This window comes from Pygoscelis adeliae, unplaced genomic scaffold (genome assembly GCF_000699105.1).
Source record: "Pygoscelis adeliae isolate BGI_AS28 unplaced genomic scaffold, ASM69910v1 Scaffold256, whole genome shotgun sequence".
In the NCBI taxonomy this organism is placed as follows: domain Eukaryota; kingdom Metazoa; phylum Chordata; class Aves; order Sphenisciformes; family Spheniscidae; genus Pygoscelis; species Pygoscelis adeliae.
This window is the reverse complement of record NW_008824996.1, coordinates 1,116,643-1,134,944: the sequence shown is the minus strand read 5'-3', so window position 1 is coordinate 1,134,944 and position 18,302 is coordinate 1,116,643.

The following is an 18,302-nucleotide window of genomic DNA, read 5'->3' as shown; positions in this document are numbered from 1 at the left end:
TCCTCTTTTCTTCTCTGTCTATCCCCTCAACTCAGAAACAGCTATGTTCAGAATGAGGTCACAGCACGGTGATTTTGCTCTGAACATTAACTTTTGTTCTAGCAGCTGTGCTGGCTGGCACCCATGTAAGGAAATTTAGCATTTCCCACTGTATTGGTACAACAGTATGATTTTTATTTTGCTCTGAGCCTAATGGGCACGTTCCGGCTTGTAATCATGAGAGGGCCTGGCAGATGAGCTTTTGAGATGCTTGTTCACAACTCCGGTGAGCAGCTCCCTACAGTTTTGTGTGTTCAAACTAGCTTGCAAGTCATTAGATTATTTTTCCTTCTGGTGACTCTAGGTGGGAAGACTTGTTTACTTACTAGTTTAAAGCACCTTGTTTAGGTGTTCGCATGTTAGCCTGATGGGAAGGAGAGGAAAAATCTGAAGTTTATTAAACTGACCCTTTTTTGCCAGTTTTCAGGTACATGAGAAAGGAAAGAAATTTAGTCACAATGTGACCTGTACAAATATGGGCAAGACGGGTTAAATTAAAGCAGCAGATTTAGCTTCATGTCTTGTTATAGCTTGCAAAACAGTTGTCTGCCAAGAGGAGTATTCTGTGACCCAGTGACAATAAACTGACACAACAGAGCACAATTCAGTTACTTTTTGCTCGTTTAGTCAGTCTCTCTATCTTGCAGCAGCTGTCATGATAGGACAGCATCTTTTAGTATCTTGATACTTTCTGTGCTAAAAGGTTAGCGTGAGCTGTCTTGAGAGAATTTTGTCTCATATCAGAGCTATAAACCTTATCTCAGTAAATAGAATAAAGCTGGCTAATGATCACCAACTTTATGCTCTTTTCTTTCAGGGGGTAGGTTTGAAAAGGTAGTCATTTCTTTCAACAATACGAAAAGCATCTTAGAAAATAGTCTTCATTACATATCAGTAAAGATAAGTAGCCTAAAAAAAGGCTACTTATCACCTGTATTCTCATGTAAAGGGTAAGTATGGTGTGTGTAGCTAGCTTGATGGATAGATCTGTTTCTGAGCACTTATATCTCAAGCCCATGCTCTTCCTATGCAGACCTCCTGTGGAAGTTAGTGGAAGTCTTTCATGCCTTAGGATTGTGTGATTTTATTTTTTTATCGAAGACATCTCAGAAGACAAACTCATTAGAACTGTCAGGGAGAAATGGAAACAACTTGTGCTCATTATGTGGCTCTTCTGAAATGGAGGGTTGCCAGCTGGAGGCAGCCATATGTATGTACAAGATTGCAGCTGGGAGGGCAATCTAAATTCCTTAAAAGCAACTAGATGGTGCTTGTATTTATTGCAAACTATGTGCAAGGTAAAGCTCAGGAGCAGGGAAATCTGTTGTGAAATGGCAAGAAAAGGATCATGTTTGCAAACAACTACATTTTAAATAACTAGTAGGACAAAGTGAGCATTATATTCAGATCTCATGAGACACCTTGGGATCCCCGTGTGCACATCAAGCACAGATAGAAGAAACTGCACAGGACCAGAGTGTCTCTATTTGTACCCAAAAGACTGAGGCATAATGTCAATTATTCACTGAAAATCAGGACTTTCTCCAGCTCAGTATATTTGGACTTTTAATGGCATTTGAATTGACACACAGAAGCAGGTCTCTTACCCCAAGAAGCTTTTTTTGTCAGCCTCGCTTAATTGCTTTATCTCTGGACTTCTCAATGCTTGCTTTCCCCCTCTTATCACTTGCTCCTGCAGAGTCTCTTTTTACATAAGTTTCAGCTATGCTGTTCACTCCAGTGATCTTATTTGGCAGTTATTCCAAGGGATGCACTAGTTTCTAAATGAAATAGTTCTGCTTCATTTGTTTCCTTGTGCTTGTGTCTTCTACCTTATGAGGTCTACAGTACTACACACAGGTTATCAAAAGCTGTTCTATTAAATTATGCATTAACCAGCAGTATATGTTTACAGTGTGTGTGTTTAATGGCATAATATTACAAACATAGCACAGTATAAGGACAATAGCTCAGTAAAAAGTATATTGTTATGAGCTAAAAAACTGAACTAATCAGGATTTGGAGCTCTGTGTAAAACGAGAAGTTTGGATAGAGCAGCCTTGGGAGTTTACAGACTATAAAATGTACCTGTGCAGACTTATCTTCCCCTGTCTTAATGTGGGAAAACACCTTGGACTCAGCGGGAGTTTTGCCTGTGTGAGGGTTATAAGGCTGGAGCTCAGTTGCAGCACTACAGAACTTCAGCTGTGCCAAATTATGTATTTTGGAATGACTTTAACATTTTTATAACTGTTGATATTTGAAGAATGTTTTAGTGCTTTTCTTCACGAAGCAATCACCTTTATCAGCATCACATTAAAGGGGTGCTGAAAGCAGATGATGAATCTTATATGACTGAACGTTGCAAATCTCTGAGAAATATAATTAAACTGTTCTTGGTAGCAGATTCATGAAGAGGTTCATAAGAGAAGAACCCAAGCTGCATCAGGACATAGAGATGTGTGCCTGCCTCTACGGTCCTATTGGTTGGTTTTGGTTGTATAAAACTAGCATGCAGGCATCCAAACCAGTCTGTGTCCCTGTTCTGCTAGCTATTAGTATGTATGGTGAATATTAGTATTTGCTCAGAGGCTTTTATGATCTGAGGACATGAAGGTAAAAGCAAGTGTTATATTGCTTTAGTTTTTGGATGGGGCTAGGTACGAAGTGATTAAGTACTTTACCAAGCCCAAATGAGAATGAGATGGGAAGCTGACTTAGTTCTCTTCATTATGGTCTGATGTCTTCTTCTGGACGATTATTATGTGAGACTCCAAGAGAACTTTTTCTTCAGAAAATGACTATTTTCATAACAAACGGCACACTGCTTTGTAGCTCAGCTCTTTCTTTGCCTTTTAAATAATATTCTCACATGACGGCATAATTTTTGTCACAAGTGTTTTTGTCACAGCTGGTCTACTTGGTATATTTGGTTCAAAACTCCTGGTCTTGGCCGTCCACTGGCTTGCTTCCTGGCAATTCCTGTATTCCTATAAAATACATACCCCTCCCTCCCCCAACATAATAATTAACATTGCAAGACTTAATATTTTGAGGATGAAGATAAAAAATTAAACTGTTAGTGTGGTGGATACATTGTGGACACTGAGGGCACTGGTCGATTCTGCACTAGAGTAGTGTATATCCTGAATGTGTCTATCTTATATATTGGCAGATTAGGTTGGCAGGCTCTGGTCAGGCTTCCCTGGTCCAGGGCTACTCGTGACTTTGTTCCTTGAGTTGCCAGCTGTGGTACCTGTCTTCCAGCCATGCTCATGGAAGGTCAGTGCAGCATCCCCTAGTGTGTAATGTGGGAAGTAGGCACCAAGCCTCATGTAGTTCTTCCGCTTGAGTACTCCTCTCCTGCCCTATTCTAGTCATAATGAGTTTCCCATTCGGGGAACTGCAGCTGGACCAAGGTTTTGAGGACTGAGGATTTGGGTTTTACTCAAATCCAAAAGAGGTCTTAGTTTCTGTGACATTGCATGGGACCGGCATCCTGAGACCATTGTGTTATCCAGAGCTGTCAGAAAAAAAGTCTTCCTGGAGACACGTGAGGAAACTAAAAATAGAGCTTTTACTGGAGGATAATCCTGAGTTTCCCCAGTGGTCCAGGTATTGGGGATGTGATAGAAGTGCCCATAAAGCTCAATAGATTTCTGGCAAACTTTATTTTTACTACTTCCTCCCAAAAGTCTCGTCTTCACAACCACAGTCAGGCCAGTCTGAAGTTACTCTTTCATGACCCTCACTTAAAAAAAGTGACGTCTCTTATTATGAAGACTTAGTGGTGCTTTTGATAATGTTTTTAATATTTTAGTCTTTGGGGAGTAGCCTGGACATACTGTGTATAATGAAATGAGCCAAATGGCTCTTCACAACAGCTGTGGTAAATGTACAAGTGATTTTTCTGCTTTGAAAACAGGAAAAAAACCTCTTGTGTTGCATCATTCTGGCTGGGAAGTGCTCAAAGTTATTGTGACAGGACTGTATTTTGAGCAATTGTTGGTGATTTGTTTTTTAGCACACAAAGAAAGTAATAAATCTGTCACCCTGAAAAATCAGGTTGTGACCTAAAGGAAGGAGCAAATTGTGGCTTTAGGTAAAAAAGAGTGACCTGTCTATGAGGGTCATTTATCATTATAACAAAATTGCTGGTGCTCTCCTAGCTGACCAGGAAGAAAGGCTGTGGTAAGCAGAATTGAGGGATGCAAGCATCCGAATATTTTTAACTGATCAATATTTTCAGGATTTACAAGCAGCCAAAATCCTGTCAGCATGCAGAGTAAGTGCACTGTGCATCTGTTCTAAGAAAGAAAACAAGGGAGAGTGGGTTTAATTTGGCAACTAAAAATGAAATACACTTTAGATTTGGCATAAATAGTTTAATTCAAAACTGTATCTTAGTACAGTCCTTAGCAGCCTGTATACCTTGTACAGTGGTATTGAAAATGGGTATCAAACCAAACTCCCGAGAAGGCTGAAAACAATAAATAAGCAACAATATAAATCCCTTCAAAGTGGTGTTAGCATTACATTCTAGTACTGCATGTGGCACATGCGGAGTGTCTCAGAACTCACTTGGGATATGTGGTTTCATTGTTTGAAAGTAACAGTCCCAAACTGGTTTTGATTAAAAAAGAAACAAACCCCCAAACTTACTTTCTTACCCCACCATCATTTGTTCTACATTATCCTATATATAAATAGTTTTACATATGTCTTATAAAAAAAGGAATAGCAGAACAAGTTCAGTGCCACAACTGAGGTTGGCAGAGATTGCATTGCATTGGTTGCAAAGGATATGTTCAATGAGTCCAAGTCTGACTTGCATGGAATATCAGCTTGAACATGTTTTGAAATAAAAGATTGAAAAGATGAGTTCTTTTATGTCATTATTCTTAAGTATCAAACCTCTCTCAGAATTAAAAATACTTCTGGTTAATTCTGGAAAATATTTTCCTGCTGTTCAGTCTCTCCTGGTTGTGAATTTTCACTTTAACCTGTTTTTGTAGAGTTTCAAACGCATAAACAAAGGAGAGTGTGTGTGTGTGTGTGTGTGTAAAACCCAACACAATTTCTTGTACGGTAATTTTCATGCCAATTGCTAATTTCTGCTGATTGCCTTAGTGCAGGAGTGTCTTATCAGACCCGAACATCCAATGCTAAGAAACAATTCTAACGTGTTTAGAAAAGCATCTATGATTTGGGCTATCACCTATTGTTAGGCATTGCCAGTATTTTACTATATAAAGAATGCTTAACAAAGCTATTTTAATACAATTTACGAAGGCATTTTAATATATCAAGACTGGTAAAGTACTGTACACTTTCAATGCATCATTAAGATAAAAATCATGTAGAAGGTAAAATAATTTATAATATGAACTGTCTTTTTAATGCACGTTGATGATAATCTGTTCATTGTGGCTTTATTAAGGAAATCACTTTAGCATAATTTTAAGCATAAATATAAATTCCGTTGATTTATTCTGACTTGACTATGTGGCAGTGCCAAAATCTGGTGTAGTTCCACACCAAAGAGCCCTGTCAGATCTTATCACTGCAGAGGACCAGGCTGGACTAAAAGCACTTAACTGAAGTTTTGTGACTCGTGCTCTAAAAAGATTAGGCTTTTTTTCAGCAATTCTTCCAATTTGAGGAGTCAACAAAGTTACCCTGGAAAAATGTATCCTAAACTTGTCATTAGATAGCAACATTTTCATTTCACTTCTTCCTGAGAATGTTGAAAGTGATCTTTATCCTGATAGTATGATTTTTTTCTACTTCTAATTAAAAAGGAAATGAAAAAGTTCTGTCACCAATATGTCTCAAACATATTTTGTTCAATTTTGGCTTTAAGATTTAGTACCAAATTTTGTGAGTGTGTGCTTTTGCCCTTGTGCTCAGGAATGGGTTTTTTATTGTATTTGATACATACCCATAAAATAAACTAGATTACTCTCTGCGTCAGATTTGCATTCAGTGAAAAACTGAATTAACTCTTTTCTCAGTCTCAGCCCCAGGAAAAAAAAGAATATGCCTAGTGATAAGTTATTAACTGAGGTCAGATTTTCAGAAAAGCTTTCATTTATTCTTTTCAATTACTATATTATGTATTCTGTTTTTTTGCTGTCATTAAAACCATTATCAAAGATAAGTTTCTAAAGGTGTCTTCCAACATTTTTATTGCAAATTCTAAATTTTGAATGTAGAAAAACTTGTCCAAATAAATTATGGAAAACCCTGGCCGAAATTTAATAGGCAGGAGATATGGGAAAGCCCTTTTCTAAATCTGGTCCTTCCATTTGTATCTGATGCAGCATGTGGCCACAGATCAGTAAAGAGGTAAGTGTGTAGATTAAATTTCTTCTGTAAAGGTAACAGCATAAAAATGTGGACTTATTCTGGCGTCTCTTTTTGGTATCTTCAGGCTTAATATCACCCTAAAAAGTGTGAGTATAGCTATTGCTTGCGGTTGAACTAGGTCATTGTGTTTTTCCCTTGAGGTTTGGGACTCGGCTACCAGGAGTTGAAGGGCCTGGTCCACCACTCGGCAAAATCAAGGGGAAGCTCTCCTCCCCTCTCACAGCTGGCACTTCCCTCTAACCAAAAAGAAACCATGCAACGCAGTAACTTAGACTGCAACGAAAATTGCTACTTGTGAAACTATGGAAGCAAGAAGCCAAAAGTAAAAAATTTTACTCTAGAACAAAAATCAAGCTGTTTGTGAAAGAACTGAAGCATGGAGTCCTGTAAAAATGTTTCTTTTGTTTTACTCCCCTTGCCAGCAACAAATTGACTCTTTTTCCTTACCCCTCCAGATGCCGAATAGTGCCTGTTTTCTTCCCTCCTTTGATACTGACTTCGTTATCTTTCAGATTTTCATCACTCTTTCAAATTTTGATTGAAACTAACTTGCATTTAAAAATCAAAATTTATTGTAGAAAGAGCAACAGAAGGACAGAAAAACCCCCAAAGAAACAGATCTAAAACTATGGCATATAGCTATTCCTGTGCTGAAACGATGGTTTCTCCTCCTAATACCATAATATTTGATTTTTAATCACTTCATAAAATATTGTATGTGGCAAAATTCCAAATTACAACAGTGAAGTAATGCACAAGTAGGAAAGAAACCTGTGAAAAAGGCTTCTGTGTTTGTAAGGTATTTCACCATAAATACAGATGTTTTCTGTAATTTTTGGAATGGATTTGAGGAAGGATCGTCTGGAAATGTCACATGAGACCCTCTAAGCAATATTAATATTGTTCTGTCTGTGAGGTGCGGTTTGTATTCATTTCAGTAAAGATCTATTGTACTTTTGTCTGCTTCAAGTATTCCCTTAAGAATGAAGTTTACATTTTAGAAAGTGGCAAGATACTGAATTTGCCATGAGGTTATAGCAAGTTGTAGGCAGCAACTGAAGGAGATATATCTTTACACACTGAAACTTAGAACATTTCTAATTTTTATAAGAGTATAAAACTTGATGCTGAAGCCTCTTTTCACAGTACAATGCATGTTTTGGCTTGCTCATCCCTGAGAATTATAGCTGAGATTGAGGAGGTATAAAATACAGGATTTATGAAAGGAGAGAGCATGCACAACTTTGATGTGCAATCCAGGGTCAAAACTATTTGGACCTTAAATTATTATCAAATGTGTGGATAATCCTTTCTTCCCAATATATATGTAAGTTAATACTATAAAATATCTATAAAACTAATATTCAGACACTTTTTTACTTGATAAAATGTCAAGCATTCTGATTTCTCAATGTCCTGTTAGTACAGAAACCACTTAATGATGTCTGCAACGACACCGTTGTTGTTTTGCTCATACTTATTAATCAAATTCTAAATTGCAATGTGTTTACCTTGCATCTTTTTTGTGCCTGGTAGGAGCCATAGATATTGCTAACCAGTTCCTTTTTACCATATTATTTGTTTAAGAACTTCCTGATTCAGATGTGAAGTATTATTAGGACAAAGGTGGCAGGTTTTGTCTGGCCAACTTATTTTCTTGCTATTTTTAGAAACAAATGTGCTTGTATGGTGCACCATAGATTGGCACTTAGATGAGGTTGGGGTAAGCAGCTAATCAATCATATCCGGATAATAGACATCAGTGATATTGCTTTGCAAGGTTTACACTCTTTGATTTATACTAGGGGATTGTTTTTATGGTACTTTCAGAATATTTGTCACTGAATAATATTTTTATGACCAAACCACAAACACAAAGCCATTATTTCTTTTAAAGCCGTCGATCAACAGTTTGATTAAATTTGTACATATTTTGAGAGCATTCAGACTGGTTGCCATCAAGTGCAATGAACAGAAGATGCTTCTAAAACAACAGTGGTACTGCGCCTGAGTTGCTATTGACCATCACCTTGTAGAGTCATTTACAACAGGGGGATGTAAAAAGACAACCAAGTCAAAATGGCAGCATTTAACAGACAGCCTGTACTCCCTTTGTGCTGCTCTAGAAGTCTGCATAAACTTGAGCCGTTGTCCATTAAACATCAAGAAATATTCAGCTAAGACACTTCAATTAATCTTTAGCCTGCTTCATTGATTCTGAAGTGTTTAAAATCTTTGCTATAATTCAGTTGCAATGAAATTAAAAGGTTTAAAAACTGTTGTGAAAGCAAAATAAGAAGAAATGCACACCCGCGGCCAGTATATTGATACCTGGCTACCTTTGTACAGTGACGTTCTTGCTTGTAAGCAATTACAGTGTGCACTATGTTTGAGTATAATAGCAGATATCACTGTGCTGATGAGCAATGATTACTTCATCTAGTTTTGGGTCCCCCAGTACAAGAAAGAATGGATTAAACTGGAGTGAGTCAGCAGAGGCCACCAAGCTCCTTGGGGGTTGGAGCAGAGGCCCTGTGAAGGGAGGCTGAGGGTCAGGGCTTGCTCAGTCTGGAGGGAAGGGAGGGTGGTGGGGAGACCTACCTACAGAAGATGGAGCCAGGCTCTCACTGAGGTGCACCGGCAGCAAAACCAAAGACTGGCCTTGAATTGAATCAGGAGGTTTGGTGTGGATGAAAAGAAAAAAAAGTCACTATGAGCATAATGAAGCAGTGGAACAGGTTTTTGGAGGAAGCTGTGCAATCAGCCCTGGGGGGTTTCTGGAACTGGAAAAGCCCTGAGAAACCTGGTCTGGATTCAGTGCTGAAGCTGCTTTGTGCGGGAGGCTGGACAGAGATGCTCTGAGATCCCTTCCAGCTGGAATGACTCTGTGACTTTATTTTTCCTGACAGGATTAGGTGTTGAGATTTTTGGAACTGTCCAGGGGATCTGGATCCTCCAGAGGACTTTTCAGATGCATGCAAAAGGGTTTGGAGCCGAACTGGGCTGTCCTTCAGAGGCAAATGGGTTCTGAGGGCTATGCCCTTGGGAATCTGTTCTTACCTCTGGCCTCATTTATCTGAAGGGCTTTAGTGATTCTAGTAAACTCATTAAAATATACCCAGAGCAGGTACTCTGCCATTTGATGGCAGTGTAAGAACATAAAGTCACCAGTGAGGCAATTGCAGTGAAAGCTGTCAAAATCTGTAGAGAAATTACACTTTTGGGTAAGTGATCAGGGCAAAATGCATGTGGGCACGAGGAAGATGTGATCAAATTCCCTTTAACTACACTTTGGACTGATGAGACCTAACTACACTGATAAGATAAAGCCAAGACATTACAACTGAAGCAATGGAGACTTCTTAGCCTGTAGCTTACAGTTAAAATTAAATGCCATTTTAACTGTATCCTTGAGGAAAACTACAATGTAAAGTGAAGAGAACTACATGTTCCTCAGTGTTATGCAGAGGAGGCATCACAATGAAAAATCTTATCTAACTGTTTGTAAACTAGTGTTTTGTCTTGAATCTACCAGTGGACAAACTATTCCGATGCCCTTCTGTTTATTTGCTTTGGTCACTCTGGTCCTCATGTACTAGTGCTTGATTCAGCTCCAAAGCATCCTTCTTAACCAAGACATTTTTAATAACAGCCAACATAATTCTGATACTTTGTTAAGAAAGACTGATAATGTTCAGCAAAATAGATTGCAGCCTTACAGTGCCTGGTTTTACATGGCTCTGATTACAAAACACTTGCAGCAGAGTATGGCCGGTCAGGGTAGTGGAGAGGAACAGCATCCTGATTCCCCAAAGAAGAGTCTATCAGTAATGCTGCATGCTTCCTTTTCAAAACCTTTCCATTTTAACACATCAATTAGTATTTCCTCCTGCTGTCTCAGACTGCATATCCCTGTGCTTAGGACTCTAAACTCCAAGAGCCTTACTGGGACAGAGCTTCCTAAATAAGGTAGTCTTGTGTCGTAAAAATGCTTGTTCTAATTTCTATTTTCCCCTCACTTGTTTGTTATGCTACACGGAAGGGAGGTTATACAGAAAGTAACTAGAGGAGTCTTATTTTGGGGCCATGGAAATAAATGCAAGAATTACTCTGAAGTAAAGGACTGCAAAGAAACTATCACAATATAGCAAAGAACAATGCTGGCAATCCTGCCTCTATTAGCTGGATCTCAGCAGCTCTGCACTTTGGGTGTGACACAGATATAACAATCATCAGAAGGGTATGGAGAGATTTGCTGTATGGGTCATCGGTATGATGAGATGTTCCTATTCAGGATGGCAGCAAATTTTAGCCAGAATAGTATGGGGAACTGGAGAGGAGGTCTAATAACTAGGACTACTATTACAGTTTAACTTCCTGCAAATGCCTCAAGGCAGCCCGTAAGGAGGAAAACAAAAACACAACGCAACCCCTCTCCAAAAAAACCCCAACCCAGATATGAAGACCATTACAAAAATACAAGTGCTAGAATACCAGCCTGTATTAATGTGATACATGTCATACAGAGGGCACATCATAAGTGAAATAAAATGCAGAAAAGGGCATAGATCCATCCCTAATCTGTTGCCTCATGGCAATGATTAGTAATTGATGCCTTGTAATGCATCTTGGATCCCTAAATGGGGTCTGATTTTCAGTGGAGCAGCATGTGGTGATCATAGATGCCCAGTATTTTTGGATGGATAGAGCTCAGCAATGCCTAAAATTTACCAAAGGCAACACATTTCAGTATTTAATATCCTGGAACACTTTTTATCTCAGTAGAGCCCTTGTCCTGCTTGTCTTCATGTGCCCTTCCCACAGATTTTGAGCACTCTTATTCCAGAATAAGTATATCCACATGAAGTTATATCCCAGAACAACTACTGTAGTACATTTTCAAGAGGCAAACCTCAAGCGTCTAGCTTAGGGATCCGTTTTTCTAGACCAGGCATGTTTCCAACCTTCCTTCCTAGCACATGGTATTCTTGCTGAAGGCTCAGCTTTCATTGTTCAAATCACTGTTTCATCTTGCATCTCTCTAGTTGTGAATGCTGCCAATTCACGGGTTTTAGTTTTCTTCAGTGGAAGTCTATCGTTTATGGATTATTTTGGCTGTCACACCTCATAGCATCTCTGGTTTGAGAGGACACAAGCAGAAGTGTCTTGGTGATCATATAGTGTTTTCCAGCTTTGCATTAATTTTGGACCATGTTGCAGTGCATATACAGATGACCGTGATGAGCTGGGGCAAACCAAACGAACAGCGAATGTATCTCAACACATAAGCACCCACTGAGCTCAAGCAAGGCTCACCACTTTGAAAAATAATATCAATAAGATTTTCTTGGCATCCTAAAATATACTTTTTACCTAGTTATTACTGTAAACCCCTAGAGTCATGTACTTTTTTGTCAGCCTGCCTTTATGGGTTGGTTAGTACAATAGCGAGCCATGCGTCAAAGGACCTGGCAAATTTAGTTGAATACTCTGTACTTGGTCTACCATAAAGCATGTTTTTTTGTGTTTGAATAATGTCCCTCTCTATTGATGTGTGTGTGAAAATAGCATCCCTATAACATTTTTTAATTTTTGTTTCAATGAAAAGTTTATGAGCGGTCAGGTAAGGTGCCAACTTACGTAGTAGTAGCTATTCCTCAGAAGTTGTTTGACAGAGGTGCAGGGTAATGCATGTCTGAACACAGCAATGGATGCTGTGATTGTGGTCTTAAGCCATCCTAAACTTTATGAACAAAAAGACGACAAGTTTCCATCGCAAATAGTCTGCTGTACTGCTGTTCTACTTTGCAGAAAACACTTTTCAGTAGATCAGAACCAACTCTTTCACAGCTAACTCATCTTAATGGACTATTAACTAAATTACCTACCTAGAATAATTTACAACTTAACACCAGTACACATACATAAGGAGCAAGTATTCCTCAGGGGAAAGGACACTAAACCTGACTACTACAAAACTTCCAATGCCATTGCTGCTGGTGGAATGACACTGGCGTTAATGTGACGACATAATCTTTGGGTTTGTCTCATATCCTCAAAAAAAAGAAGTGAAGTGGGGTACCACTGCTGCCGAATGTTCTGTTATCCTTTTTCATGGCCCTGTAGGTGCTGAGTATCTCACTACTGGAGTAACAAGTTGAGTATCTTTAGGTGCCATAGTTTGTTGTACAACAGACTTGATTCATAGAGCTACTTACTGGGCTTTGATATGAGCTGTAGAGTTACAACCAAAATAAATGCAGAAAGCAAATGTGAAAACTTGGATTTGTACCAATAAAGAATGAAATCTAAACAGGCATGTAAAAGTGATCTAATATTGTTTCTTCCAATGAGCAAGGAAGCCATCTCTCTCTTGTAGAGGAAAGTGGTGATATGGACAACATATTAATCAGACAGTAAAAAGCAGTAATGTGAAAGGGGGGTTAATTTAAAGCATTTGCTATATTATTTTTAAAAGGAAATATATGCAACTCTTCTAGTGCCTGTGAAGACCACATTGCTCTTGAATGCTTGCTTGCTACTCTGGGTGTAGCTATAACAGGTAAAATGGACTTTATTAATACCCCCCCTTCCAGCTTTAAGAAGTTTAAATTCTTATGTCAAATCATGTAAATATATCAGTTAAGCTTTAAGGTAGGGTCAAGACTCATTAATGAATAGCTGAAGATTTTGCCTTGAAACCTACACTGTTTTTTAGGAATTACCATTTATTCCAAAAGAGGAGAAAATATTTGTTAAGGCTGAATTAAGTTAGAAAAATAACTTTGCTTGATTGATGTTTATTCTCAGCCAAGTATAATAGGAACAGTTATCATACCGAGTCCCCAAGTTACTGTGGTTTCTAGGTCATGTCACACGTTGGTGTAATAGGGTGTGAAGTGTTTCAATGACTTGCCTAAGATAGTACAGTGACCCTATGGCAGAGCCAAAAATAAAACTCAAGTACTGGTTCCTGATCCAGCAACCTATTCCTGGAAACATTGCTGCTGTAGTCTCAATAAGCAAGCGAAAGCCTTTATGAAACATGGAAGATATACAGTCTTTTGACAACATATTTAAAGATGAAAAAGTGGCATTGCCAGGCAGTGTGTCTCCTATTTCCCTTTTTAGCCCCAGCTCCAAGTCCATTTTGGCACAAGTCTTTTTTTAACTGATAGCAGTTAGCCCACTTTGGATATTTGTGGAAGAATTTTTCAGACAGGGACACTCTTCTGTATCCAGGGCAATTTACCGCAGAGAGGGAATGCTGACTGAGATGAAAGTCATGCAATCCCCCGGCAGGCAATCTGTGATGCATACTTTTGGACCAAAATGAATATAATAGTACTGAACTGGCTAACCCTGGGATGGGTTAGTGGGATCTCTGAGCTCTGTCATAGATCTGGAGAGCTTCTCCAGCCTTTAAGATAATAGATCACGTTAGAGGCAATGAAGCCTATAGTGTTACTGTTGGCTAATAAAGACAACTGTGGGTAACAAACTACCAAGCGAGAGGAAAAGCGTGACATTAAATTATTCTGTGTAAATATATTTTCACACACGTGTGTGTGTGTGTATCAATGCACAGGATACTTGAAACAGTTTTTTTAGCAATATGAGAATCTACATTAGAGGACTTTGAGAAGGGAGAGAAAAGACTCTACAGTGCTACTGCTAGGAAAAAGAATAACTCAGAGCGTCCTAGACGCTCTGCTTGCCATGGAGCAGTGTCCCATTCGGCTCTTTCATGCGTACTACGTCCATGTCAAATATCAGCCTGAAAAATACACATCTGAGAGAACACACATGTATGAGGTTAGATGCCAGCTGCATACCAGACACTTAAGACAAAAAAGAAAACTCCTGACTCAGACAATGCTTTTAAAGCTACTGAGATAACAAACTGAAATTCCTAAAATGCAGGATGTCCTGCAGCAGGAGGGGCCATTAAGAAGGAGGTGGAAGGAAGCTGGACAATCCCAAAGAGAACCATTCACACAAACTTATTTTCAAGACCAAATCCTAAAAGCAGACGTGCAAGTAAACTTATACAAGAGAAATTATTGCAGCTAATGAACTCTATGCCACCTCTTATTTTAAAGGGGATATGGCCAGTGTTGGCAGTTATAATAAAGGGCTGAACTTGTTCTTAGACATTTGATAAGTTTTCATAAAATGAAGGTATGCGATTTATCTCCCCAAGCTAACAAAAAAAAAGTAGTTCTCATCCTGATACAAGCCCTTGATAAGGCTTAATACAGTTGATAAATTTGCAATAATTTTAGCTCTACAAAACAGTCTCTAAAGAAGCTTAGGTCCTGCTCCCTTTTTAACTTACTCAGCAAATCTTTGAAATGTGCTTTAGGTAAAATCTTAACTTTCAGGAATTTGTTTTTGCTTATTAAACTGTTTATTTAATTGTTTCATTTTCCTATTCATCTTATAGCCATGGAATTTTGTAAAGAGAATTTTATTAACAGAATTTTGTGCTAAATACAAACACTAAATCAAAATGCCTAACAGTATTTGCTCTGTGTGTGTATAATTAAAATGCATTTTATATATATAAAGTTCAGTATTGATGTGTGCAAATGTGTATATATATATAAAAGCATACATATATTTTTATATACTTACAAATGTTTATAAGCGTACAAACACTATAGCCACTTACTGTTGTTAGTGATCTTTTGGGAGAAAACAGGTTTTCATCTGTCCAATAAAATTGAATTGCTTCATTTAGTTGGGTGGAAATTTTTGCAAGAAATAGCACAGGAAAACACATATACTTGACAACAGAAAATAATGTCAGAAAACTGCAGTTTGACGTGGAACACAGAACCAATTTGTCTTAATGAATTAAGATGCATAGAAAAACGTGGCAGAATATTTGGGGGTTTTTTGCATTCTAATTAATATTCATATGTTTGAAGTGTTCTCCCCCACTACGTTTCTAATTACATTGGAGAAATGTACAGTGTAGATTTTTTTCTGTCAGATGAAGTGCAATACTATGGAAAAATATTAAGCTAAAGAAAAAAAAATCCTGGCACACTCTCACTGGCATCCATGCAATGTAGTTCTCAAATATCAAATGGATGTACATGACAATTAGCCCAGGCTTTGCCTTAGAGAAGCACAGAACAGGATGCCAAAGTTCCTATCCTGTGATGCAATAAATTCTATTTTATTAGCAGAGCTTCAGTTTTCAGTTAAAAACAACCAAAACCTGCACTATGTACTCTATTCTGTTTGTGATGTGACTCAATGCTCCTTCACGGAGCAACTGATGCAACTCTTCACAGACATTCCTTACAAGAGAACAGTTAGCAAAAAACAACTGGAAATTCAAATACTTTGAGTGTAGTTAGGATTGATTTATAGTAGCAAGAAAATATTTCAAACGATCCTATTGCTGGTTACGTTTTTTCCTATTTATTCTACACACACGGAAAAGTAATATAATCTGTGGAACATCAATCATCCAATAGGCCCTGTTTCTTCTGCAAATGCTACTCTTCCTTTTAGATTTTTCCGTGCAACTGCACTTTGAGCAGATAATAGTGTTTAATGCATTTGCTCATTAAGCCAAATGTAGGAATAATTTTGCAGTTGTATTGTCTCAACATATGGAATATTCTACCACATTTTGAAAAATGTAATGGACATCTGTGACAGAGGGGCATATTCTTTTAGCAGATAAATGTTTCAGAGGATTAGGAGACTTGCCCTGATCAGGTTAAATGTCAGATCATTGCCCATGAGGGGCAAAATGAAGTATTGACACTATTAAAAAACTGAACTCTATCAGTCTAAGCCATTATTAAGGATTAATTAGACCTGATACAAGAGAGACCAGAGCTGATGGCATAACTTAGGTTCTGCTAAGGTTCTGTTTTGCTGGTGTTATAAAAGGGTTTGCTAATGATCACAAAATTTCCAAGTGATTTTCATTTCAGAAACATGAGAATTTAGTATGTTTATACTACAAAAAAAAATTATACATGCTTGTTTCCCTGATTTGCTTTGAGATCACTGGAGATGAGACTTCAATCTTAAACTCTGACAGCTCTTCAAAAGGTGTTTACATACTGTCTACACGAGCATGCTACGTCTCTGTCATTTTAATGCAGTCCTCTTCACAACAGCTAGAAGAGTTCACATCTATTCAGGTGGAAATTTTTTTCTGTTCAACTTCATTAAAAACCATGGCTCTTCATCACTTACATACCTCCTCTTCTATTTAGAAATGTGTTCTACTTGGACTGTCCTGGCACCGGTTTGGGGTAATACCTACCTAACAAGGAAGTCTAGCTTTAGGGCATCCTTTTACCTGTGCCTACTTTAGTCATGTTGTGATATGGTTTCTAATAAGAAAGGTTACCTTTATCAACTTCTCTATTGCTGTATCAGTCATTAAATACCTAAGTCCGTGCTGAACCTTAAAAGCCACAAGATGTCTTAAGTACAAGGAGCCTACACTTTAAATTCAAAACAATTAAAACCAATCAAATCGTCATGCCATGGAAATGGCCTGGCACTATTGTTTTGACATGACTTCAGGTTCAGTAAGCGTTTTGCTTGCATTATGGTCTTTATTCAAGTAAAAGATTAATTCTGTCTGATACCTCATACAGCAGGGTTTTCCATGGTCCTCCATGGAAGAGCTGAATGCCTCCACTGATGAACAACAATACAGCCATAGTATACTATGTATAGTGTGTATATACACTATACTATGTATAGTGTATATGAACTATAGTATATGCACATATATATACTGGTAGTACAGGGACTACCTGACAGTGGCACATGATGAAAAAAGCTTGTCTGAACATGCGGTGTATCCTATGTGAGCTCTGAAGGAGGAAAAACATTTTCCTTAGAAGCCAAGGTAGCTATTTTTCCTGTAGGACCAGGTGTTGCCACAGGGCTGATGAATTTCTTTACTTCTGCTCCAGATCAGCTCCCTCACCTTTGTAATCTGGCCAGTGTCAGGGGAGAGTGCACATGGATAGACTGATGTATCATTGCTTGATCGGGCGTATGTTCTACCTCCTGTATTTTTCAAATGCCAGATAGACCAGCATGCTTTTCTTCACTGTTGCTGTTTTTTTGGAGGATGAGTAGCTGATACAGGAACTGTTGGCCTTCGTTGGACCAGTCTTAGTCTGCACCAGTACCCCTCTCTCACGCTGTGGCCAACGCCTGCTGCTCTGGAAAGGAGTGCAGGAAACTCTACCCTGGCCAGTCATGGGTTTCTGCTCCTTAAGGCAAAGGTTTTTCCTGAGGGCCGTTAGGGATTTGCATATGCTGCTGGCCAAGAGGGTGACTCCTACCATCTGTCGTGCTAGAATAATCTGCAGTCTGACAGTGTGATAGAGAAGAAAAATATATACTGGTATTATATAATTAGCATACGGCAGGAGAAGTTACTTAGGAAGTATTTTACTGCCCAAGGGCAGCTGAGCATTACAAAGAGTCATTACTGAGCTCTACCAGATTTTCTCAACTGAATATGAACCCTGGGAGCATCATCAGGATTATAATGATTTCCTCTAGTCATGCAATGCTTTTGTTTTGGGGGGGCAGAGGGAGGAAAGCACATGGTAAAACAGTGCTCAGGCTTGCTGAGTGTAGGTGTTTCTTGCTTGTAGCCCTGCCAGCTGGTTTCTGTGAGTGCTCTCATGTAACGCTGCTTGACAAAAACAGTTGTAGGTGGACAAGTCCCGGATATTTTAAACGTTGAACTATTGCCAGCTCTTTTCTACATTTCTTTGGACAAGCAAATAAATCTATTTATTACTCTTGTTGTTTCAGTGCAAGAGTTTTGGTATAACTTTCCTCTTTGCTAGCTCAGCTTCACATCTGGGTGGCTGTATTCAGCAGCCCAG